This window comes from Ambystoma mexicanum, chromosome 5p, assembly GCF_040938575.1.
Source record: "Ambystoma mexicanum isolate Mex_15411 chromosome 5p, UKY_AmexF1_1, whole genome shotgun sequence".
In the NCBI taxonomy this organism is placed as follows: Eukaryota; Metazoa; Chordata; class Amphibia; order Caudata; family Ambystomatidae; genus Ambystoma; species Ambystoma mexicanum.
In genome coordinates this window covers 464,055,326-464,083,251 of record NC_090930.1, presented here as the reverse complement: position 1 = coordinate 464,083,251, position 27,926 = coordinate 464,055,326, and positions in this window count along the sequence as shown.

Below are 27,926 nucleotides of genomic sequence, written 5' to 3'. Positions count from 1 at the left end.
CCAACCGGTGGCCACTAGCGCAGAAGCCCATTTTTATGCACGAATTGGCCCCTGCGGGCCCCTTTCCTTTCCACAGCTATTGCGAAATAGCAACTCCATCCCGCATTCTCAAACTGCCTCTGCCCTCAAGTGGAGGTCCTGCTTGAATAGTGGGAACTTGTTCTTCATCACCTTATCCACCTTCCTGAGCTGCTAGAGACCCTTGAAGAGACCCTTTTTTGTCCATTGGCACAAGCGCGTGCAGGTACTATTGAGCATAAGGCTCCTCTCTTCGTAGGGCTTGGACTGCCTCTTAGTTGGGTGTATTCTTGATGTTTAACTGGGTCTAAAGATTACTTGCACTGCCTGTTTTCCTCCCCATCTAGGTGGTCTACATATTTCGTTATCTTAACCCCTTAGACCTCATTGGTCTTGTATATATATTTTATTGATTGTGATGTATTGGTTTACTTTAGCGTTACTGTGATTCTTTGCTATGGTCTATGTTACAAAGGCCTTGTAATAAATGTGTCTATATTTTTAATATAACACCTGTCTGGAGTAATTTGTAAGTGTCCTTGCTTTGTGTGCTCATTGAGGTCTTTCAGTCACCCTCACCCCTCTTGAGACTTAGTCTTGACCGCCTGCCATAGCTACCCTGATTGGTCTGGCTTGTTCGGAGGTGACCCTGTTCCATGAAACTAGGTTGGCCTTCTGAACCTCTGCCCCTCCAACTCAGAGTTCAGAAATCCTTCTTAACACTCGACATCCCTGTGCTGCCTCTAGTACCTCAATGGGAGCAATTAGGTCCACTGCTTGTGCAGAAGAATGCCCGGTATCCTTTGAAACCTCATACTCTCCATCAACCAACCGGACTACTGGTGCACCAGTATGTTGCTGGCCTGTCTCCTGGTCGAAGATTGACGAGCAATCAATGAAAATATTCCTCCAATTTCTAAAGCGCAATCTTGTGCTTTAGGTATGTCATCGTCTGGACGTTCGTACTATCACAGTTTTATCACACGGCATGCTCCAGCCAGGGACGCCTTCCCTAACAATGAATGTTGCGCACAATAAAAACGCTTTTTATCTTTAATATGCACAGATTCTTTCTGAGTAGCCCTCCAACCCGTCTCACACCCAATCTTCACAAAAACCCCATGTCACAATGGACTAGGAACCAGGCTGTTGTGCATCAATAAGATATTTATTTATTTATTATTTAATGAAAAAGGAAAAATACTCAAAGTACAGCAGCCACCAATATGTGGCCACACAAATGCAATGATTCCTACAGAACAATTGGTTCAGATATCCTATCACAGTTTACACAGATCTTTAATGGCAAAACAGGAAAAAGAACAGTTTTTAAGCAAGTGATAGCATCAAGGTTTAGCACTCACCCTGCAACACTCACCCCCAAACATCAGCTAACTTAATTACTTTGAATGGAAGGCAGTTGAAGGAGTAAGGACAGAGAGAGATAATCGGATTTGGAATAAAGCCCACCACCCAAGATGGGAAGCCAGAACAGAAAGTGAAATCCTTTTTTTGAAGCAAAACGGCAGAATCGGATTCAGATTATTTCTCACACAGCTACTCACAGCTGCGGTGGGACAGAATAAAAGGAAATTCGTTTTGCTACACTTGAGGAGATAGGGAAGCTTAGATACTACTAATCAGCACACAGAACACTGTGGAAATGAGGGAGGAAAATCGATTTTGGGGAGAAAGCAAATGCAAAAGAAAAAAATACAAACGGCAAGTGGAAATCCGTTTTACAATGACAAGTAGCTAAGGAAGGGCTTTAGCTTTCAAAATTGTAAATTGGTTTTCAAGGACAAGGACAGAGGCACATAACAGATAGGATTCTAGACAAAAGGGATTGCTCGCAATGAGACTACGGTTTGGTTTTTTAATAGGGCAGACGCAAATTAGGAGTTTGTGGGGTCATTTATACAATACACGGTTACATTTGGTTTTCAGTTACACAGAGACGAATTCTTTTGAAGCTATACTTTAATGAATATAACTAATAAAGAAAGATTCAGGGACAAGGGGGCTTATTTTGAATTTTAACCATTTCGTCCCATTAATTTCAAGGGGGAATTAATTGATTTACTTCAAAATAATGCTAAGGATTTATACAGACAACTGAGAGTTTTATCAAAGGAATACGCTACCATACACATGCTAATACCAATTCTTCTATGGGAAGGTGAATGAATTATACTGGCATTTTGGGACTTTCAATGGCATTTCACTGGGGTTTCAATGGATTTTCACTGTTACAAAAAGGAAAGGTTTATGTAATTTGGGGCTGGGGTTATTTGCTACTTACAAAGTAAGCCTTGGTTTGGGATTCTGGAAAGCCAGCTGGATCTCAGGACTCTCTGGACAGCTAGAGCAAGGAGTCTGGTCTGTGCAGCCTTCTGGATGGGATTCTGAAAGCCAGCTGGATATCAGGACACTCTGGACAGCTAGGCAAGGGGTCTGGTCTCTGCACTATCCTTGGTATGGTTCAGCGGTCTCCTCTCCGTCCTCCTTCTCCTGTCTCCCCAGATTCTTGTGTGTGTGTCTGTCCTCAACCTAGCGCAGTCCCCCCTTATATAGCCCAAATGACATCACTCACTTTACAATCTAGGGGGGTACTCTATAAGGACCCCTACCCCTGGATCAGACAGTTCACCATTCCTCTCGCCATCCCCTGCCATTATTGGTTCAGGGGAGAGAGAGCACCATCAGTCGGTTTGTCATTTATTACAGTTCTTTGTTCTCAGGTCACCTTTTTAGCAAAACTGAGTTATGCACCATAACTTCAAACTTATACTAGCCACTGCCATAAGAAATATATATGCGGTTTCAGTGGGTCATAGGGAATTAGGCAAGCCGATCTCCAACTCTGTACGAGGTAGTATGGCCCTTTGGCACATTTGTGTCCTTTTCATAAAATATATAAAAGTTATAATTCTGCAAATGATTAAGCACGTTCATAATCTCATTTTCCATCTTTCCATCAGATCTCATGCTTGTCACATTTTTAAATCAGCCAGCAACTAGTCTTTACCGGCCATTTCAGTCCCCAAAGTCCTAGGAACATGCACTTATTCTCTAAACAACCGCCTGGAAATCACATGGAAAAATAGCAGAAAACGAAATTACTTCTTATTCTGAGTGCTGCGAAAAATGCCTAAAATGAATAAATCCTTTAATGTCAATTTGGAGGATCAGTCACATATGAGAGGGCGGTGCTTCATCCCCCTCAGCCAAATGTCTTCTCTGGTGACCAAAGATTTTTATTACACCCTTTGAAGTTTGTCAGTTTGTCCTTGGTAGTGGGTGCAGGAGGAACTCACACTTCCTGGTCAAGCTCTAGCCACACTTGCTTTCTTTGTCCTTCCTGAGCCCCCTGCCTTAAAGTCTGTCAGAGCAGGGAATTATGATGCCCCGAGTCACATCACATGTCATTGCGGAATAGTTCGCTTGTAGGTGAACTTCCAGTGGGAGGCAAGGCTTTCAATTGAGTTTTGTGCCTGAGCCCAAAAACAGGGGTTTCCAGTATTCTGAGCCTCTTCCAAGGTGATTGAGGTCTTGTGGGGGAAAACATTATGTACATGGCTTTAGTCAACACCCCGGCCACTACATATTTCACTGACATTTTCTGTGCATGCAAAGCTATCCTTTCACTGTGGCTTTTAAGAGTCATGTTTCTTTATTTCAAATGTTTCCAAGCCATTTTTCATCTAAAGTTTGAAATGCTGTTATGTAGGTCATGGGATTCTTTAATTTGTCGTTGTTGAGTGAGTTTTCATCTGCTGTTGGTCCATTGACACAGAGGGATAGGCCCCATGCACAGGGTTCTTTGATTTGACTCTGAATAAAAGAAAAAGCCAAGCAGTTTTTTTCATTGTCAATGTTTTAGAGCACTGCTGTTCACATGAAAGGGAAAACAAAAGCTGTGTCACGTTGCAATGTTGAAATCCTTGCCCCTCATGTGAATTAAGAGTAAGACAAGACCGTTTTTTACTGCAGTGCATATCTTCTTGTTATTCAGATGAAAGAAAAGCAAACGCAGGGCCATTTCGAATGCAGTGCATATCTTCTTGTTATTCAGATGAAAGAAAAGCAAATGCCGAGCCGTTCTTGGTGAAATGTCCAAATGCTTGCCACACATGTGCCAGGGAGAGCAAAGCACAGCTGTTTTGGGTAGCAATGTTTAATGCTGCTTTTCAGGTGACAGGGATTTCTGTTTAGGGCCTTAAATGCATCCCACAGTACATACACAGTCATGAACATCATCGAACTCAGTAATGGGTTCTGTCAAAAAGGTGGCAGGATTCACTCTCTTGCAATAAACAATGTGAATGCATGGGCTAGAAAGAATAACTTCATATGCTGATGTCCTCTGTGTTGTGTAAGGAAGGCATGGTATCAACAATAAGACAGACACAAGTGACCACAGTTCAAGAGTGTTTATTGAACTTCAATTGGGTTTGTAAAATGCCTCTCCTCTCCTTTCCCCAGAAGCTCACTGTATCCGGAGCTCTGGTTCTCTCTAGGCTGGACTACTGCAACAACCTCATTCTAAATCTGCCTGCCTCTACTCTCCACCCTCTGCAACTCACCCAAAACAGGACTGTGAGACATGTCCTTGGCCTCAAGCCCAGGGATCGTATCTCTCCGGGACTGAAATCTCTGCACTGGCTCCCAGTGGCGGCGAGGATTAAGTTCAAAACCCTCTGCATTGTCCACAAGGCCTTCTGGGGCCTGGTACCTCAATACCTTCCACTCTCTCTTCCTAAATATCTTCCTTCTCGAGCTCTTCGCTCATCTGCCTCCAACTCCATCAGTGTCAGTCACTTCTCCAAGCAGCAAGTTGGGGTAGATCTATTTCTTCTGCTGGGGCCTCCCACTGGAACAGCCTCCCTCCCTCTCTGAAACTTGAGGAGAACCATCTCCAGTTTCTGAAGCACCAAGACCTTCCTCTTTGCTTCTGCTTTCTCTCCTCCTCTCCCCTGCTGATCTCCTGGCTGAATCTGAAACTGCACTGGTTACCTCGCTACCCTCTGATTTCGGGCCCAGGTCCGCTCCTGATGTCTGCACTTACCTTTGCACTTGCCACCAGCTGGTCACTTTTTTTATTGTCTTTATTTATTTCACTGTTATCCTATGTACTGCACTGCCACCTTCCATTTCCCCCTGCACTTTTCCCCTTGCCCCCTGCCGTGCGCTTGCGCGACCTCAATGTCACCTGGCCTAGTAGGAGCGGTGTCTGTCCACCCTCTGTTTCTCCTCCCTTGCCTCATCGTGCCTTGAAACACTTGTGTATAGGCGTGTTATAAATGCCATATCATATCATATCTAGTCCTAAATCTAAAGATGGAAGCAAGCTATGACCATCAAATAATAATAACACAGTCCTACTGGTCTCTGGTCAAAATGCAAGGGCCTATACTAATACACCTATTACCAATCCTTAGGTCTAAATACAAATAGTGTGGGAAATAATGTTATGCAAAAGAAAAGTATTCCAGAAATGATTTGTCAGAGTTTTCAAGCCATTGTCTTACCTTCCCCATGTTTGCAGCATGGGACAAGGCAGCCACTCGAGCTTAGCACAGTCTCTGTCTTCTCTAGCACAAGGGTGCAGTACAAATTTCCACATCATGGCTGTCTGTGCCAAAGTCTCTTTGCAATTCAAAGGTCTCTTCTTTCAGAGGGCCTGATGCAACAAACAAACTATAAAGTTCCTTTGTATTATGTATTTCACATATACTGAATTTTCTTAGGTGATTTACTATTCACCTCCGATCCCCCTCTACCGGGCTCATATCCACTTTAACATACTGTACTCAGGATTTTACCATATCCAATTTCACGGGTGATTCATGGTTCATCCCGATACCCCTCTGTTGGGCTCAGATCCACTTTGACAAAAAATCTTCAATCAGTCTCCCTCCACTGGGCTCAGACCAATTTATCTACTTTTACACAAACTTGGTTTAACACAAAACTTTCAATTGTTCTCCCTCTGCCAGGCTCGGCCCAACTTTATCTACTTTGCCATCAACATTCTTTACTGTGTCAACACTAAAGACTTTCGATTGTGCACAGGATTTAGCTTGGCCCTTGCAGGACTACTTTGATTCACAATCCTTTGCCACTCTTTCACTTACTCTCAGCTAGATACCTTACAGAGACCTTTGATTGAGCAGCCACGCGGTCCTGGACCACTCTGTCAAAGGTGTCGCATCTTGGTTTCAAAGTTCAATCATTCATCGCAGTTCAACTTTACTCGCGTTGGTTATCACATGCGTTTCATGCAATGTTCTTTCCAGCGCTCGCCATACAATCTTTCTGCTTGCAATCTTGGCTTCAACACAGACCAGTCTTGTATCGGTCTCCCCAACTCACCTGCTTTGTTGATTTCACTGATGCTGCTTTGTTGTTGGAACGAAGGACAGTATGACAGCAGCTGGCAATTCTCCCCGTCTTGATTATCGATGCGGGAGGGCCCCGGGTATCTCCAACACACCATGCAGAATTCTCAGCTTGGTTTCCGCGTCTTATGCTTTCTATTCTCAAGGCTTTGTGAAAGTAACAGTTCCTTGTTGAAAAGGTCAACAGAACTTCCCTCCTTGGGATCCCCTTCTGTTTCAACATTTTTCTCCTTGTGTTAAACTGCCATCTTGGAACTGCTGTTTCCTTGTGTGCTTTACCTCGCTCAGAGTGTGCTCTTGTGTTCCCCCTTTTATCTGTGTGGGGAAGTGTAATGGAAGTCAGGTGTGTGTGCGATGGCCAGTAAATGCCTGACCTTGTCTGACCATTGTATTGGGACACATCTGGTAAACGGCTTGGGTGTTAGTCCATTTCCTCTCATCGCAGGCTGTCTGTGAAAAAGTATTCATGTTGTAAAAGGGGGTGCGGGTAGATTTCCTAAATATCCTACCTGGTAGGATAGGGTAAAGGTATTACAGGGAAGGGGATACCGCATCTCACCATTCGGTGTCCCACTCCCCGAAGACCCCTCACCCAGGTGATCCTCCCGCACTGGTCCATGCCCAGGAACTGGATACAAAAGTGATGGCAGTGTCCTTTATGCTGCCACATTGTGTGCAAACCAATGTTAACCTCTTTTAATCGACTAGTGGAATTGCAACATTTACATTTGCCACATGGTGCATGTCCTTTAGTACTATCCATGCCCCACATTAAAGGAGGGCTTTGTTGTTTTTGCACTTTCGACTGGATATCATTTCTCATTACCTGGTTGCTACAACATCAATAAGGATACAGAGGTATATAAAGAGACATCCGATATAATCATACTCTGAGATAAATGCCTATTTTGTGTTTCTAATTTTTTCTGCAGTAAAGTTAGGGGGAAGCACAGCAAGAAGCAAGATGTCACCTTAAGTTGCAGGTCTAAATTAGAAAGCCCCATAAAAGGAAGACAAGTACTGCAGCATTATCTTTATCTATTCTGAAATCAATTGAATGGGGGGACAAATAGTCCTGTAGAAGATAGGAGAGGAATGACATCCGGTGAAGAGTATTACAAAAAATTGGAAGAGTGTAAGGCTCTTAGCAGCATAGGAAACAGCATATTGCCGATGAGAGGGAACATGGATTGTGTATAAGGTTGTAGCCCCTGATGAAGTTATCTGGATGTGTGCCAGAGAGGAGAGAACAAAACATGTTGGGCATTTTTCTTGTTTATGTAGATCAATAAATTGGGTTTTAGCAACATTTGTGGATTGATTATGAAGATTAGTTGATCGTAGGAATGAAGATGTATTAGGCTTTAGCACTTTAACATTATAGCATACACGATTTTAAGATTGATTTTGAGGCTATGTGTTGTGGTATATTATGTTTTGTATGTTGTTTAAATGGTTTGTTATTGTTTGTTTATCGAACCTTAAGACACATTGGTGTTCTAATATCTGCTGAATTTATTATCTTTTCATATTAAAATTGATATGAGCAAAACAGATGTTTATAGCATCCTACTTCTAGCAGTCCATGCATTTTTCAAGTGTTTAGAAGTTTCAGTGACCAGGGGTAACCTGCCTGCTGCCCATCCAAAACTTCCTGGGATCTCTAGAAGTGGTCTGTTGACCTAAATATAATACCTCCTGTTGACAGTACTGCAACGTTGCTCTGTCCACCGCGTACCCTTTGTTGGCCAACCACTGTAATAATGTGATGGAATCTTCCCTCCACTGTTGCTCTGTAGTGCTAAACACCAGTAAGTCATCCACATACTGAATGATGGTACTTGGAACTTGATGTTACCTAAATCTTCATGTAAAACCCTAATAGAAAAACTGGGGGACTCACAGTAGCCATGTGAGAGCCCAGTATGTTGGAACCACCTCCCAGCAAATGTAAACACAGTGAGAAACAAAGAATCTGGATATAATGGGACTGAGAAAAAAGCATTCTTGAGATCTATAACAGCGAAGTGTGTGGCTGTGGTGAGTATGTTAAACAATATTGTGGTCGGGTTAGGAACTACCGGAAACTCTGCCTGTACTACATTGTTTAGCGGGCGTAAATCTTCCAACTTGCCCCGTTAGATTTTTTCACAGGATAAACCGTTGTATTACACACATAATTGGATGGAACTATAATGCCCTTGTGTAAAAGGGCCATGATGGTGTCATAGATTCCCTCTTCCACTGCTTTGGATAGGGGGTACTGTTTTACTCTGGGTAACACTGTACCTGGCTTCAATGTGATACGTATTGGTGCAACACTTTGCAAGAGCCTTACATCATGAGGGTTGCTTGCCCACAATTTGTCAGGTACCTGGGATAAGTCTTCCTTGTCAAAGGAAGGGGCATTCCCTACCAATAACCTGGGGCATGGGACATGTTGATACTGTGTCATTATCTCACAAGGGACACACACTTCCAATATTATCTCCCCATCATTGTCTTTGTTATCAAAGGAGTCCTCATCAGTTATGTCTCTCAGGGTTTGGGGAGGGTTCATGCACAAAATCATTCACCACTCTCCCCGTCAATGTCTGTTGCTATTATCACAAGCCTTTCCTTCAACACCAACACTCCTTCTATGTCAAGCATGGCAATGGTCCCTGCAACAAGTTCTTCAGGCTGGGCGGGTCTGAACAAATGAACAAAAATTTGGAGGACACCCGCCAGTACTGGTTAGCCACCTGCGGCACTGCACTAAGAAGTACTGTAATCCCATAAACATACAGATCAGGAGCCACTGTTATTCCTCTCACCATTGCTCCATTTCCAAAAGCATGTATGATCAACATAACCCTCACGTAACAAATGCCAGAGGTCGAACACACCACTCCCCTCTCAGTAAACAAGATGGTCATGTTGATTTTAGGATATCCTTACCTAGTAAATGGATGGCTGCCATGGTAGAAAACAACAAACGGGCCTGTATGACTCTGCCCCCTACTTTAATGGGTAATTCCTGTGTAAACAGAACCGATTGTACTGCCCCAGAGAAGCCCAGTGTGTCTATTACCTCACCTGACAAAGGGAATCCTCTCTCACTAATGCGCAATTTCATTGCACCTGTATCCACCATGATATTGAATGGTTTATTACCTATCTCCATGCCCACCAAAGGGTTCCTATTTTGGGTCATCAGTGACTGATAGGACTGGGCACACTAAGGCTCTATGTGAGCTGTCCTAGACCGAGATGTGTTTGTCCCTGGAAAAACAAAGGGATTCCCTCCAACCACCGTGGCCCCTTGACAGTGACCCGCTCCTCCTCCTCACTGCCCCATTCCTCCAAATCCACCTCGTCCTGCCCGATCCTCTGAGAACCCCCCTCTTCCTCACTGATACCCCCCGGGAATCCTCTTTGGCACTTGCGGATGATACCCACGACTCCACTCATACTCACCCCCCAGGTGTTGCCCGTACATCTACAGCTGATCAACAATCTTCAGCTCTCGTCTATTCAGACCACTCAATGAGTACAGGATCATTTTGCTTTTCCATCTTGGGTCTTTTATCATCTTCTGTGTTTGTATGTAAGCATCTTCATATAGGAACGTTGTTTTGAACATCCATCATAGGGTTGCCCACTCCTTTTCCAATTGTCCTCTTGTCATGCATGCTGCTAGATGGCTGAGACAGTTTGCATCGTGTGTAGGTATTTCTCTTGCATTCTTTATAAATGTGCATTCTTTATATGTTCATCCAAACTTCAGGTCACATGGCAACACTCCCCAGTTGGCCACGTAGGCAAAAAAATCCTTTAACTTCAAAGACCCAGTTACAGGCTGCATTCAAGCCTCAGGACATTTATTATCCTTTATTAAACCTGGTACTCGCACCATAATAGAATAACTGGTGAGGAGAAACACAAGGATTTTCTTAGAACACCCTGATTGGGTGCATGAGTAGGGAACTGAATTTAAGTTCCCCCAATAATTTCTTTTAACTTATTTTCAATGCCATATTTAGAAACTTTAATTCTTGTTTGTATGTTGATCAATGCTTTTTTGTCATGATGTATCACGATTGAATTTGTTTATCACTATGTGTAGATTTCTGAATATTTTTTTGTAATGATGCTCACTTTGAATTAGAACATATTTTTTGAATCATGCAAATTAAAAAAGACATGTTTTAAAAAAACATTTACTTCTCTCCTCAGTATGCTCAATTATTCCAAGACTCTCACAAATAACTGATTGGGATCAATTGAGGCACAACAAGTATCACCCATAGAGTAATTATTGAGTGATGTATGTTCCCGAAGTAGTGTAGGAGCCTTGGCAGGACCACCATCTTTAGCATTGCTCCTGCCCCATCATCGCCAAGGGCAGCTTTGCCCAAAACTGCATGCACTTCTCAACTGTTTTGATGGCTACTTCTGTATTGCACCTATGCTCTTCCTCCACGGTGTGGTACATGTCTATCCCCAGGTACTGAAATGTGCTAACCGCCCACGGCACCTGCAATACAGGTAACTGCTCCGCTGGAATCCCCATGTACCATGATAGACTTCTGGGGGTTCACTGCTATGCCGGACAGCACAACGTATCTCCCGAGCACTTCTAGAATGTACTGGAGGTTTTTCTTCTGGGAATCGCAAGTACAGCAGCATGTCATCTGCATATAAGGAGATCAGATGCCGCTCCCCTTTCACCTCGATGCCTATGGTGTCATATTGCTGTCTCAGATATATTGCTAGAGGTTCCAGGGCCAGTATGTAGAGCATTGGAGACCACGGGCATCCCTGTCTGGCACCCCTGCTGAGCTGCCAATTTCCGATATCACAGATCCTGTCTTAACTCTAGCCAGCGGTTCGCTATTTATAAAATGTTTGCCCACCTTACATATCTAGGCCCTAACCCGTAGTGCTTCAGGGCCGCCAGCAGCCATGGCCATTTAACGGAGTCGAAGGCCTTGATCGCATCCAAGGACACAATTGCCATTTCCTCATCACTTTCTCTGCCAAACTCAATGATTCTCTGAAGTCGCCTATGATTATTGGTAATGTTTCTATGGGGGACGTAGCCCATTTGATCCGGATGTATTAATTTGCTAATAACCTTCTTCAGTCTATTTGCTAAAACAGCAGTTAATATCTTGCCATCTTGATTCAGCATTGACAAGGGTCTATAGGAACCACAGCTGTGCCCAGGTTTATTAGGTTTGGGGAGAGGTATTATGACAGCCTCTCTCAGTGACTCCGGTAAGCGTCCCGTCTCGAACGCTTCGTTTATCATCTCTAGCAGTGGGGGGGGGACCTCTTCTATGTATACTTTGTAAAATTCACTTGGGAGCCCATCTGTCCCTGGCGTTTTACTAGTAGGCAGCTGCCTCACCACCTCCCCCAATTCTTCCAAGGTGATCGGGGTGTCTAGTTCCTCTCTCTCCTCCTCGCTTATCTTGGGCAACCCCATATCCTCAAGCGTTTCTTCCATCGTAGCACGGCTACTTTCCCCATCATCTCCGTATAATACTTTATAATAATCCACAAACGCTTGATTAACTCCCTCCTGGGTGTCCTCTACGCTACCGTCTTCTCTCTCTATAGTTCTGATTGTGACTCTGGGGGTCTCACCCTTATATAACCACGCCAAAAGTCTCCCCGGTTTATCACCTCCCGCATGCTGTCTCTCTATGTATTTTTTATAATTAAGGTTACACAATCTCTCCCAATATTCCGCACATTTTTGCTGTAGCCTAAGTATCAATTCTAGCTTCTCCCTCCGCTGTATCGTCTCCGCCCTTTAAGGCCTTTTCTAATTTTTCTTCCGTCTCCTGCAGTTCAGCCAAAACCCCACCTTGTAGGCCCTTGGATTTCACTATGGCCACTCCCCTCATGACAACTTCGAAGGCCTCCCATAGTGTTCACGCAGAGTCCACGCTCCCAGTATTTGTTTCAAAATAATTCACAATCTCCTCCCTCAAGTCCTCTCTAAAAAAGGGGTCCCGCAACGCCTCCGCTCGTAGGCGCCATGTCGGGATCCTCGCTCTCGGGGGGCAGTATTGCCATGCGAGAATCAGGGGTGAGTGGTCCGAGAGGACCCTGGCCTTATACTCTATATGTGCAATCTCCGCTATCATTTCAGGTGATACGAAGACATAATCCAGCCTCGTTGATAACTGCTGTGGGGCAGAATAATGTGAATATTGCCTTTCCTGGGGGTGCCATGCTCTCCATGCATCTTCCAACCCAAAGTGATCCAGCAATGTCTGTAACGCCCTAGCTGCAGGGGCTGGTCTATCCATCTTCCCATCCGATCTGTCCACCCTCGGGTTCAATACGCAGTTGAAGTCCCCTCCCCAGATCACTGCGCTTCCTGCGCATACGCTCAGGTTTGCACTCAATGTCCTAATGTACGCCTCTGTGTTCTGGTTTGGGCCATACATGTTAACAATGCTTATCTGCCTGTTCTCCACCAGTCCCCTCAGCATAGCCATCCTCCCGTCTGTCTCAACCACCACTTGCAATCGCTGAAAAGGGACATGTGGCGCCACCCATATAAGTACTCCTCTTGCATATGCAGAGTACGATGAGCCCACCAGCACCCCTTTCCACTTCCCTGCGATTGTGTCCATCCTCTCACGTGTAAGGTGGGTTTCCTGCAGCAATGCAATATCTATTTTCTGTCTACGCAGGTACAACATAACTTTGTTCCTTTTTAAGTAGCTATTGAGCCCCTGTACGTTCCATGTAAGTATCTTAGGGTCCTCCATGGCCTGTTACAGATCCGTTCCCTCTCCCACAGGTGCAGTTTGACTTTGAAATCCAATCCAATCTGTATAGGCCCGCATCCCATTCTAAATTCCCTTTAACCAAAAACACACCAAACTTCCCGTTCCCCCCTCCCTCCCGCCTCCCATCCCTTCCCCAACATCACACCCCCCAACTGTTGCCCAGCTCCATCCCTGGATCTCAGGCTCCCCCACATGTAGCTCTTTCTGGCTCTCGCCTGTCCTCGAAGCTCCGCAGGGTGAGGCCGCCCTAATGGCCAACCTACTACTACAACAACAATAATTCGGGGGATAGGGTGCCTTCGCCCTGCCGCTCCTATGGCGCATGGGATTGACTACACATTGCTATACAATTTGAATATATGTACACGCCACTATATTCCAGTCCTTCAAGTCCATTACAATCAGCGGTATTTTATAAAAATATCAGCCTCCTACAGCCGCGCCCATCGTTCTTAGTCTTCGTCTAGGCACCCCTGGGATGCTCACTCGACGCCTTAACAGTATGCATACTGTATCCCAGTCACTTATCACGTCCCTCTTGGGTCTCTTCCGTGTCGTGTTCCGGGCAGCTCTGCAGATCCAGCCACGTCGTTGCTTCTTCCGGAGTGTCAAAAAAATACATTTTGCTCTTGTGCACCACCTTCAATTTCGCAGGGTACAGAAGCATATATTTTATCCCAGCCGCACGCAGCCTCCTTTTGATGGTCACATAGCTGTACCGTTGCCTCTGGACCAACATAGTATAGTCTGGATACGCCGTGATGGTGCTCAAGGCCCTTTCGATTGTTCCACCTTTTCAGAAGTACTCCAGTATTTTCTCGCGGTCTTTGTAGTTCAGAATTTTGGTGATTATCGCCCGTGGAGGGGCCCCTGGTCTCGGCTTCCTAATAAGGGCTCTATGTGCACACTCCACTGCAAATCCCTGCGAGAGTTTGCCAGCCCCAATTCCGTGTAGGAGTAGGTTTCCGACGTAGTCTGTCGGGTCCTGGCCCTCCTCACCCTCCGGCAAGCCCACCACACGAATATTGTTTCTCCTCGCTCTCCCTTCTGCTTCTTCTGCTTGAGACTCCAAGTTAGCCACCTGTTGTTTAAGGACATAAATCTCCTTTGCATTGTTAGTGCTGGTGTCCGTGTTAGTTTTGCCCGCACCTTCCAGGCTGCTTGTTCGTTCCGCCAACCCCCTGACATCTTGCCTCAGCAGGGAGACTTCAATGCCCACTGCTTCTATTTTAGCCTCCAGGGAAGTGCGCAGGTCCAACATCGCAACCCCCCAAGAGTCTTTCAGCTCTGCGATGGCCTCTAAAATCTGATGATTATCAACCGACGTGTGGTGCCCTACGCTGGTACCATCGTGCCTTTGGGTGTGATGGCTACAGGAGAATGTTGTGTTTTGGCAAAAATATCCATTGTGGGTTGTTTATTCTTATTCTTGCCCACGGCCCCTCGCGCCGACATTTTGCGGCCTTCGTTGGGCCTCTCTATCGCGATTCAGCATCCGCGTGCCTCCCCGACCGTCTTTTCCACCCTTATCGGCTGTTGTAGTGATCTTCAAGCAGTCGCACCATCCGCCACCTCTCGCCCCGGCTTGCTGCTCATCAATGCCGAGCGAGCGCTTCCCGTGCCTATCGTGGTGCGCCCTATCTGTTCGCACCCCCGCGGCCCCCGGGCTCCTGCCTTCCGGGTCAGCACACAAGCCATCGCGACCCCAAGGCTCACCGCCACAGGGGTTTCGCTCCGTCTCCACTTCGCCATCATCATTCTTTCCCCGCGGCTGCCGTCTCTATTCTGACCCTTCGGGTGCTCCAGTTTTGTTTCCTTTGTTGTCGGCCATCTTGTGTGACAATGGACCGAGCAGCCGCCATCGTTCGCCGAGCAATTCCTCCAGAATCCCACATACGATTCTCTCGGGCTTTATACAGTGAGCAGAACACACGTTCCCATGCATGTGTGGTCAATCCTGGAACCAGTGGCGCGTTTTTAAAGGTAGTTTTCATGGATCATATGTCGGATCCTCTGGAGCTGCTCAGGAAGCACGCCCTACTCCATGGCTGCCGAAGCCACGACCCACTTCTTCTGCCTTTCTTAATGCTTCTTTCAACTCTTTCTGTAGTTTCCTATCCATTTCATCTTGTGTTCTAGCCCTCGCAGATGCAGATGCTATAGGATTGGGGAGGTTATGATACTGGGCCGGCATAGGTGATGGGGGAGCTTTAGTGGGCAAAGGGACATAAGTGGGATTTGTGTGTCCTGACTCAGTACGGGTGGGGTACCACCCTAGTGGAGGAGACTGAGCTACTTCTACAGGGGGGTGCTGGGGCATTCGGGACAGTAGGCATGGAAATGGCCGGGACACAGGTTGTGGGTGGCCTGTTCACCATTTTAGGGGAATCGACAGGAACGTATTTCACCATTTTTCACAATTCATTTTTTTTAACACTTTATTTAAGTAACTGGTCAGCAGGTTACGTCAGACACCAAGTTCACACAGTTTATCACATTTGCATTTCTAATTTACCGTTCTTTGCACTCCAACAATACACTTTCTACGTTACATCTTTATATATTTTCCGATTCATGATCAGTGAGGTGGTCTCTGAACGGGCACCAAATCTTCTTGGGTCTACACGTCGTGTGAACAGACCACGCCTATCTCTCCTCCATCACACTCACAAATGTCATTTCTCTCGGCCATTCCTAACAAGTTGGTGCTCTTCTAGATTTCCATTTCATCACTATACATTTTTTAGCTAATAAACATCCCGTATTAAACAGTCTATGTTTCTTTGTTGACATTTTGCCAATGTCACCTCGTAGATATTTCAATGGTGAAAGTAGAGGGGGGACCCCGGTCATATCTTGTAGTACCTCTGCCACCTCCTGCCAGACCTGTATTATATTTGGACACTTTCAGTACATGTGTATTGTGTCTGCCCCCTCGTATCCGCATTTCATACACTCATCTGATGTACCAGGAAAGAATTGCGCAATCTTTGCCGGTGTGTAGTGCAGTTGGTTTAGTATTTCAAACTGTATGAGTCGGTTGTATGAGTCGTAAGCCAGTATTCAGGAAACACCTTTTGTCAATAAACAGTATCTTTGCTATTTATTTTCGTTAATGTTTATTGTTAAATCTCTTTCCCATTGTATTCTTGCTTTGTTCCGTTGAACCAGGCCTGTCTGTATTGTGTTATATAATCTGGACCAGTCCCCTCAGTATCTCTTCTACCATTATAGCTTCTATACACATACAGGGCTCTGGTTCATGTGGAAATGAGGACCATCTATGGCGAACTGCCGCCCTTATGCGAAAATATTGCAGTCATTTGACAGGGCTGTTCCCCAGCTTTTCCGTGAACAAATCTTGGGTCACAAACATCCCTTCCGGAAACAGGTCCCCTAGCCTCATGTTCCCTTCAGGGTCCAAGGCTTTCTATATATCTGGATCATACAATGGGGGGAGCCCCGCGCAATTCCATAATGTTATTTTACTATTGTATGGTGTGTCTATAATAAGGCGTTTGTACACCCGTGTCCATGCGGTAACTGTCATGCGCACCGGGTCAAATACGCATGAATACTCATATCTGTCTTCCAGGATTACCGCTCTATAGTCTGTTGGGGCTGCACCATATCGTTCCAATGCTAGGTGGGTTGCGGCTGGAGCCTGTGAATACCAGTGGCCCGCATATTGAGCCTGTGACACTATGTAATGCAGCTCGAAGTCTGGTGCAGCCAGGCCTCCCCGCTCGTATGGTTCAGTCAGTCCTTACCAACTCATCCTAGGCACTCCACTCCCCCAAACATATTTTTTAAACCATGGATCTAAGTCTAGTAAAGAATTTACGACCTGGCCATATCGGGATCCTGGTGAAATAGTACAGTAACTTAGGTACCACTATCATTTTCAAGAGGGATAGTCTACCGTATAGGGACATAGGGAGTTGGGCCCATAATGTAAATTATATTGTTAACACGTTAAGATAGGTTTCGTGATTATCTTCATATAGTGTCTGTTGCTTGCGTGATACTATTACACCTAGCTATTTGAGTCTAATCGGGGCCCATTTGAAACCAAACAGATCACCAGTTTCAGTTGTGCTCTCGGTTAACGGGAATAGTTCAGATTATGGCCCTCATTCCGAGTTAGGACTACACCATGGAGTAAATAGCTCCATGGTTGGCAACCATGGAGCTATTTACTCCATGGAATACCGGCATGGTGAATGGAGTAATTTCCGGTCCATTCCAAGGTTGGATGGACCGGTAATTCCCCATTCACCATAGCCCTTCCCCATCCCCATTTCTGCCCCCATAGGGCTCAATGGGAATGGGCAAGGAGGTAATTACGGCACCGTAAATTACGGTGCTGTAATTTACTCCAAGGTCACTTTGCGGGTCCCGTAATTTACTCCTGCTAAAAGCAGGAGGTAAAGAGGGACCCGCAAAGGGAACTCGGTATACAGAGGTAAGGGATTACCGCCATCGGTGCCCTTACAGGCGCCGGTAATCCCTTACCTCCAACCTCGGAATGACCCCCTATGTGTTATAAATTTGATATCCTGAGTGTGTTGTGAATTCGGCTACCTCTTCCATAACTGGTCTAAGGTTTTCTTCAGGGTCCCGTAAATATAGCTGTGTGTCATCTGCATATAGGGAGACTATCTGAGGGGCTTCTGCTATATGTATTCCTATGTGTGCGTTTCACTCCTGCATTCTCTGAGCCAAAGGTTCTATTGTGAGTGCAAATAATAAGGGGGAGAACGGGCAACCTTGCCGAGTGCCCCTGGATAGTGCAAAGGACTGTGATAGCGTCCCATTGGTACAGACTCTGGCAGTTGGATTCGTATATAGTAGTCGGACATATCTAATAAAGCTGTGTCCCAATCCAAACTGTCTAAGTACCCTAAACAGAATGTTCCATGAGACCGAATCAAAGGCCTTCTCTGCGTCCAAAGACACTGCTGCTGCCTTTGCACTTGGATTGATTTGTGAAATAATACCAAATAGGCGTTGTAGGTTCAGGGCCGTTGATCGGGTGGGAATAAATCCTGACTGATCTGAATGTACTAATTGCTGCATATGTGGGAGAAGTCTGTTCGCTAGTGCTTTGGCAAAGATCTTGGCATCTGTATTAATTAGGGATAGCAGGCAATATGAGGCCATGTCGTTCAGCGGTCTACCCGGTTTCGGCAACACTGTAATTATGGCTTCTGACAATGATGGAGGCAGCTGACAATTTCGAGCGCCTCTTCCCAAACTCTAAGGAGTTGCATGGCGAGGATTTCCTTATATACTTTATATAATCCAATTCCTAGTCCATATCGGCCTGGGGCTTTGTCCGAGGCCAGCTGATGTATTGACTCTTCGATTTCTTTTAATGCAATCAGCCTGTTAAATTTCTTCCATTATTGTTATCGGGAGACGTGTGGAAGGGCTTTCAGTTAAATATTGTTCTATCTCTTCATTTGTACACATGTCCACATTGGCATATATCCAGTACAAAAAAGAAGGTGGGTGAGGCGCGCACTCCCGGTCCTGGTCAATTGAACCTGTTGTAAAAAATAAGTAGCTGGGTCAAATCCCAAAATGGACAAATATTCACAGGGTTAGATCCCTTCTGCTGCAAATCAGGTATTCAGTATTAACAGGGTTAGATCCCTTGCTGCAAATCAGGTACTCAGTAATAACAGGGTTAGATCCCTCGGCTGCAGTTCTGTGGTCTGTAGTTGTTCTCCTCCTAGCGCTTTCTTATCTCAAATAATCATCAGGGAGGCTGTTGAGCAGGTGTGTCTAATTAGACTCAAAGGATTCTGGTAGCTGTAGTGAAAACGTTTTTTTCTGTTCAGGTGACCAGCAACCGACACCCCTCCAAAGCACAAGTCCTTCCCAAATTTGGGGGAGGGGAGAGAACCATCTTTATGATTCTCCAAAGTGGGGCACAGTCACCCCGTGGCGCTGCCTCTGGAGCCCGGGACTCCCATAGCATTCAGTACAAAAAAGAAGGTGGGTGAGGCGCGCACTCCCGGTCCTGGGCAATTGAACCTGTTGCAAAAAATAAGTAGCTGGGTCAAATCCCAAAATGGACAAATATTCACAGGGTTAGATCCCTTCTGCTGCAAATCAGGTATTCAGTATTAACATGGTTAGATCCCTTGCTGCAAATCAGGTACTCAGTAATAACAGGGTTAGATCCCTCGGCTGCAGTTCTGTGGTCTGTAGTTGTTCTCCTCCTAGCGCTTTCTTATCTCAAATAATCATCAAGGAGGCTGTTGAGCAGGTGTGTCTAATTAGACTCAAAGGATTCTGGTAGCTGTAGTGAAAACGTTTTTTTCTGTTCAGGTGACCAGCAACCGACACCCCTCCAAAGCACAAGTCCTTCCCAAATTTGGGGGAGGGGAGAGAACCATCTTTATGATTCTCCAAAGTGGGGCACAGTCACCCCGTGGCGCTGCCTCTGGAGCTCGGGACTCCCATAGCATTCAGTACAAAAAAGAAGGTGGGTGAGGCGCGCACTCCCGGTCCTGGTCAATTGAACCTGTTGTAAAAAATAAGTAGCTGGGTCAAATCCCAAAATGGACAAATATTCACAGGGTTAGATCCCTTCTGCTGCAAATCAGGTATTCAGTATTAACAGGGTTAGATCCCTTGCTGCAAATCAGGTACTCAGTAATAACAGGGTTAGATCCCTCGGCTGCAGTTCTGTGGTCTGTAGTTGTTCTCCTCCTAGCGCTTTCTTATCTCAAATAATCATCAGGGAGGCTGTTGAGCAGGTGTGTCTAATTAGACTCAAAGGATTCTGGTAGCTGTAGTGAAAAGTTTTTTTCTGTTCAGGTGACCAGCAACCGACACCCCTCCAAAGCACAAGTCCTTCCCAAATTTGGGGGAGGGGAGAGAACCATCTTTATGATTCTCCAAAGTGGGGCACAGTCACCCCGTGGCGCTGCCTCTGGAGCCCGGGACTCCCATAGCATTCAGTACAAAAAAGAAGGTGGGTGAGGTGCGCACTCCCGGTCCTGGTCAATTGAACATGTTGTAAAAAATAAGTAGCTGGGTCAAATCCCAAAATGGACAAATATTCACAGGGTTAGATCCCTTCTGCTGCAAATCAGGTATTCAGTATTAACAGGGTTAGATCCCTTGCTGCAAATCAGGTACTCAGTATTAACAGGGTTAGATCCCTTGCTGCAAATCAGGTACTCAGTAATAACAGGGTTAGATCCCTCGGCTGCAGTTCTGTGGTCTGTAGTTGTTCTCCTCCTAGCGCTTTCTTATCTCAAATAATCATCAGGGAGGCTGTTGAGCAGGTGTGTCTAATTAGACTCAAAGGATTCTGGTAGCTGTAGTGAAAACGTTTTTTTCTGTTCAGGTGACCAGCAACCGACACCCCTCCAAAGCACAAGTCCTTCCCAAATTTGGGGGAGGGGAGAGAACCATCTTTATGATTCTCCAAAGTGGGGCACAGTCACCCCGTGGCGCTGCCTCTGGAGCCCGGGACTCCCATAGCACTCAGTACAAAAAAGAAGGTGGGTGAGGCGCGCACTCCCGGTCCTGGTCAATTGAACCTGTTGTAAAAAATAAGTAGCTGGGTCAAATCCCAAAATGGACAAATATTCACAGGGTTAGATCCCTTATGCTGCAAATCAGGTATTCAGTATTAACAGGGTTAGATCCCTTGCTGCAAATCAGGTACTCAGTAATAACAGGGTTAGATCCCTCAGCTGCAGTTCTGTGGTCTGTAGTTGTTCTCTTCCTAGCGCTTTCTTATCTCAAATAATCATCAGGGAGGCTGTTGAGCAGGTGTGTCTAAATAGACTCAAAGGATTCTGGTAGCTGTAGTGAAAACGTTTTTTTCTGTTCAGGTGACCAGCAACCGACACCCCTCCAAAGCACAAGTCCTTCCCAAATTTGGGGGAGGGGAGAGAACCATCTTTATGATTCTCCAAAGTGGGGCACAGTCACCCCGTGGCGCTGCCTCTGGAGCCCGGGACTCCCATAGCATTCAGTACAAAAAAGAAGGTGGGTGAGGCGCGCACTCCCGGTCCTGGTCAATTGAACCTGTTGTAAAAAATAAGTAGCTGGGTCAAATCCCAAAATGGACAAATATTCACAGGGTTAGATCCCTTCTGCTGCAAATCAGGTATTCAGTATCACAGACCACAGAACTGCAGCCGAGGGATCTAACCCTGTTATTACTGAGTACCTGATTTGCAGCAAGGGATCTAACCCTGTTAATACTGAATACCTGATTTGTAGCAGAAGGGATCTAACCCTGTGAATATTTGTCCATTTTGGGATTTGACCCAGCTACTTATTTTTTACAACAGGTTCAATTGACCAGGACCGGGAGTGCGCGCCTCACCCACCTTCTTTTTTGCACATTGGCATATAGTTTCACATAATATTTCCGAAACTCCTTGTTTATTGCCTCTGCCGACTTTATCATCTGGCCTGAGGTCCCTTCAATTCCGGTAATAATTTGTACCCCTCCTTTGCCCCTTACCACTCATGCCAGTAATTTCCTGGGTTGATCCCCTTCTCTGTATCTGCAGGCTTGGGCCAGCTTAGCCACATATCTCACTTATTGGTTGCCAGTTAATGGAATTTCATCAGGTTCCCTTTAATGATCCCCAGTACAGTCCTATCTTTAGTCATAGCATATTGATTTTCTAGAGTTCGTAATTCTTCCTCGACTTCCCATACCTCTCTCCTCGTTTCTTTCAATATCCCGGTGGTGGTAGAGATCATTTTACCACAAAGCCACACTTTAAACGTTTCCCATATTGTGGTGGACCCTGGTACTGTTCCCTCATTGAACTCGAAGAAAAACCTTCTATCTTCTCTCTAAGGGATGAAACTAGTGTTTCATCTTGTAGCACCGCTGGTGACATCCTCCACATGGGGCTGGGTCTTGGTACTTCCAATATTCTTAAATTCATCACTACCGGTGAGTGGTCTCAGAGAGTGTGTGTTAATATCTTGCTACTCTGCAGTCTAGATGCCTATTCAGCTGAGATAAACCATAGATTAATTTGGGACATTGCATGATGTACAATTGAATAGTATGTACACTCAGCTGTGTTTGGGTGCTCGTTCCTCCTTCGATTGATCAACTCCAGTTGATCCATTGTCTGTTTAATCGTCTGGGCCGCATGAGATAGTTTCCGTTGCGTGGTATTTGTTCTATCTCGTACCACATCCAGAACTGTATTGAAATCCCAACTATCATTTGATGAGGACCTCCTCTTCTCTCGTTAAATTCTCGAAAAACCATTATAAAAACTCGGGTCATCTATATTGGGTCCATATGAATTTACCATTTTCCTCGCTAATTCTCTGGTAACTATTATGTACCTTCCTTCCGGGGATATTTGTACTTTTTTGGACTGAAAAGGAAGTGAACGGTGGACCAGTATTAACACTCCCCTTGCTTGGGACGAGTAAGAGGTATAAGACCCACTGTCGTCCCCATTTTGGGGCAAATGTTTTGTGTAGTGGCCCTAGTGCATGTGTTTCTTGTAGCATCATTATTTTGGGTGAGTTGCGGTTGATGTATGCCAGTATCTTTCTGGCTTTGATGGGATTATTTATGCCTCTTACATTCCAAGAGATCAGGCCTATCGAATCACCCATTTGTCGCATAGCCATTTGTCAATTTTGTTAGTGTGCATTTTAAGGTATGCAATGTTCTTGTGTGACCCAGTACCATTGCCAACCTTTTTTAACTTTAAACCTCCCACAACTCCCATTTCTCCCACCCCACCTATGGTACCCCTGTTGCATCCCCCAACCCTCACTATCTACGCCAACTTGATGATGTACCCCTTGCATAACTGTGGAGAATCCCTGGGTGGTTTTGTGAGCAGTCCTTGCTCCCTTCAGAGTGCCCCATGCTCACGTTCCTTGGCCTTAACAGTTTCAACATTTGTGATGTGTGCCCTTATTCCTTTAGATTATTTCTTCATAAACCAACGGGTTTGGAATTAGGATTCTTCATTTACTTTTCCTCGTCGTCTTGTGCATTCCCGATCTCTCGTTCAGAGCTCTGATTATTTCTGAATTTGTGCTGCGTTAGGGAGATGGACGATTCCACATATACCATGGCCTCAGCTGGATTTTCAAAGTGTGCGGACTCTGTGTTGTATCCTAAATTTAGCTAGGAACATCAGAGCATACGGTACGCATCTAGCTCAGATTGTTTTTTTTACCTGATCATATGACCTCCGTTGTGTTCGGACTGAAAACCTCACCAGGGTGTGTGCAAGGGGACTGGTCACTGCAGGTGGGTGTTGCCCCTCCTGATGTTCGTCCTTGCAGGGGGAGTCAGGGATCACATTGGGGTCACATTGGGCTCACCAGTTTAGTAAGGTAGACCTCCAACAACCAAACTGAGACATGACAACCATCTAGGGAAAAGGCAAGGTGCACCTTTTTGTGAGGAGAACATGAGCTTTATTTGTATACAAAAAGGAAATGGTGACAGGGTATTATAAATTCACTGCCGCAGAGCTCTCTCTCTTCTTCAAAGCAAAACAACACGTTATAATTGCAAAAATCATCATCTGTGACGTGCACCATATACAGTGTTCATCCCCCACCCTTATTGTCTGCTGCCTATTTACATACTGCTGATAACATATAGACCCTCAACTCATTGGCCGCGTCTTCTCTGACCCCAACTTCTTCACACGTGGGTGATGATGTCTTCAACTTTGGTTACTGTAAAATGATTGGTTACGTTTCTGAACGCATTACCCTGCACTACGGCCTAACCACGGGATGTGCACCTGGCCGTCAACATGCGCTCAGTGGCTAACTTCGGGGTCAGTCTCTTCCTTTCAGACAAAGCAACTCTTTTCTCATCCCAGACACACAGGCGCCGCATCATTCCTCCTCTCTGCAATCTTATAAGATTTGGCATCACCCTTTGCTTTTCCTGGTAAAAATCACAAGCCTTATTTTCCTCTGTTGCCCCCTTATCAGCTACTCCTCCGGAGGGGTAGGTCTGAATTTCATTTCCTGCAGATCCCACTAATCAGTCTAAATTGTGAAGGATTTAGGAGCTTTGCTCATGGGCATCTGGTATTTAAAATGGGATGACCATTATCCTGGGTAGCGCTGGTGTCCTAAACCTCAACTTGTATTTTGGCAGCTCAGGAACTCTGCCCAGGCTCCCATAGATATGCCCTTCATGACCAGCCACAGTCCTACTCGTATTTAGCCGCTCACATTCCAACCTAATTCTGCTATCTTCTAGTAGGATACATTTGTGTGTATGTGTGTATGTGTTCTTTGCTTTGCTTGGAGGTGGAGATGGAATATTCAAGCACAACGCCTCATTGTTTTGTGTTTCCAACACGGCCTGCAAGGATTCAGGCCTACCCAAAAGTACGCTATTGGATCATACTTGTCCCAGTGAGTGGCAAACCTATAAAGAGAGCGGGACTAATCATACCCATCCCAGTTATTGGCAAACTTGTAAGAATAGTGAGAATCACAGTGAGACTAATCATACATGTCCCAGAAAAGGGCAACCTTTTAAGAAGAGTGAGAATCCTACAAAGACTGATAAGAGGAGTGAAGGTTTAACAAGGATTCATTCTGTATGGTTTAGTCAGAAGAGGAATATAGAAAAGAGAGAGAATTAAACATAGAAAACTCACAGGAAGAAAAGGAACTTGAATATAAGTGCCTGGAAGAGCCCCTTTCAAGAGAACTTGCTACAAGAAGGGGTTAAGGGACTATCTGAACTGTGAGAACTGTCAGAGCTGTGCTGAAAAAGAAACCCAGAGAAGGGAGTCATTCTCCTGGTCTTTTCTGTTATGTAATATACAGGGTCATACTAGATTTGTTTTGGGACAGGGACAGACTTTTAATTACAGACTTCACTGCTGATGATGAGCACCTTAGTTTAGTTGTGTTAGGTAAGGAAACTCTTAGGTTAAGAAAGGTTAAGCATGTCCTTTATTATTTCATAATAAGTCTTGTTGAACATGACATCCATTGGTCTGTCTCCTCCTTCTGACCTACTATATATGGTGACCGAAGTGGGATGCTTATTCCCGAAACAGAGAAAACCCTTACTCAGGGATTCTTTTTTTTCCATCAGTAAAAATGTATGGCTGTCGACTGTCTACCTCCTATTGGGTTATTCGGCATAACATCTAGCCTAAAAAGATCCATTTCAAACACCCAGATACCAATCCCTTTTACATCTAATCATCCGGAGGACTCTGAAAATAGTGATAAATCCCACGACTGGGGTGAGGAAAAGGTTGAAGGGGATCAAAACTTTATCGCTGTTGGAGCAGACATGAGTACCCTGGAAACCCTGTTAGGATGCCTTGTTGACCATCAGATCCAGGCAGATCAAAGGTTTCAAGAGGGGTAGATAGGTTGGGAACAAGTCACAACGTCCTGGGCTACTCCATGGGGTCCTACAACCTTATCATGAAGGCAGGGACCTAGGGGTATTCTTTTTGAATTTTGAAACATTAGCCACAAAATATATTTGGGATGAAGGGCTAAAAACCTGTCATTTGGCCCCTCTCTAAAAGGGGGAATTACAGGCATCATATCAGACAATTAATCCCTAAGGGATTAGCCCTTTCAATGAAATAAAAACAGCTCTTTTAGTGAGGGTGGAACAAACTTAAAATGTCTATAGACAGAAATTCAAAGACATCCACTTACTATCTATGGAAACCCTGTTTGAGCTAGGAGCCAGAGAACAAAACCCACTCTCTCAGTGGTTAGGGGAATAAAACCTCCTTGAGATCCTAGAAACATTAGCTCTGGGACAGTTTGTCAATGCCCCCCCCCCTCTTGACAACGTGCCTTGCTACAGCAGTGTAAGCCCACCTTTAACATTGCCATCCAAGTAGCCCAAGCCCATGCAAAAGCAGATAAGAAATTGAGATCCCTATATAAAATAACAGAAAGAAAAAACATAAGCCATTTACAAAACTTAATAGCATCGAGAGACAACCAAGGGAAGAAATATTAACACCCAAAGATCCAATGAGAAAAGAGGAGCTTAAAAAACATTTAACCACAAGGGAACAGACCCTGCAAGAAAAGAAGAAGGGAAAGGAAAAATCTCATCTCCCTTTTTACCTGTATGTTTTTCATGTGGGGGCAAAGGCCATATTGCCTGAGTCTGCCCTAAAAAGAAAAACAAAGAACCTAAGGAAATAGGTTGGATGGTCGCAAAGCCCTGGCCGGAGGAAGAAATAGATGGTGAAGAGGAGGTAGAAACCACAGAGAGTCATTTTTGTACTTGTAAGTCTAAATGGATTAAAAGCATGGGCCTTAGTTGACTCTGGATGTAAACAGATTGCTGTCAGAACAGATATGGTATATCCCAAGAAAGATCCAAGAGACAGACAACGAGACAGACAACCAGTTAGAATAACCTGCGTGCATGGTGATACAGAGATATCCCAAAATACCTCTAACTCTTAAGGTCAGCGACCAACCTATGGTGATTAAGTCTGCAGCAGTCCCAGATCTTCCACAGGAAGTTATAATAGGTACACACTTTCCTAATTTCAATCAACTATTAGACAAAACAGCCCTTTCAATATCCAACTGCGCTCCTCTGAATACATGGGAACCAGAGTTAGAGAACACAGATCCTATATGTGATTGCAATATAAGTGCAGAGAAAGTAACGCAGACCCCCGATAACTACACCAGCAAATTGGAGATAGCCTAACCTGTATCGGTGAAGAAGGGGAAGCCAACATCCCAAGGGAAAGAATGTGTGACGAATCAAGAGATTCAGTCACATTCCCAAGGGGTAAGCCCCTTCCTGTGAGGCTAGGGAGGTGAGCCCGCTACGCAACATTCCCCATAGGGGTGGTGGTAAGCGGGGCCTCACAGGGAGAGGCTCCCATCTTGGGGAGAAGGACACCCTTTCCAATGAGGAAGTTTGTATTATCCTCAAACAACCAATACAGTTATATCAAGTGATAGATACCAAGACTCCTCATACATATGCTATTGTAATGCAATTACTGAAGACAGAAATCAGTTTGGTACTGTGAAGGGTAAGCATGCAGGAGTAATGAAGAATGACTGTTAACTACTGCGACAAATAAACCATACCGAGTTATAAAGAACACAAGTCCAACACAAAGGAAGGACTATGGTGAGAGGCTGGGGAAGCACCAATGTATCATGATAAAAGTGAGAGGATCCAGAGAACCAGAAAGAGAAATACTGGGAGAAGGATAGGCTTACACTTGAGCATGTGAGGCTGAATCTGACGTTTGGGGGTGAAAAAGTGGGGATGTATCTGGACATGTAAAACTGTATCTGGCAAGGGGGATGGAAAAGTTGACTATGTACATGTGAGGGGGAACCTGGCCTTGGGTTAGGGCAGAATCTGGCATAGCATTGTTGGAAATGACACATTGAGCTGAACCCTGGCTTATTCAAGAATACCCCTTTGTATATGAGCAGCATTCATTGTAGTCTGGTGCCTGGAGCATCATTTGTAGCACCCTGGAATATTTGAGCAGCAGGCTGATAGGCTGATATTACTGAAAGTGTTCCAGATTACTTTAGTAATACTCAGTTATGCAATTTTGATTGTATTTTATGTTCTCCCAATTCTGATTGTTTTACATTAACTAGAACAGGAACAACGATGTGCATTAAATCCCTTGACACAGAATTTAATGAGCAGTGGCACAATCAATAGGTTTCAGTG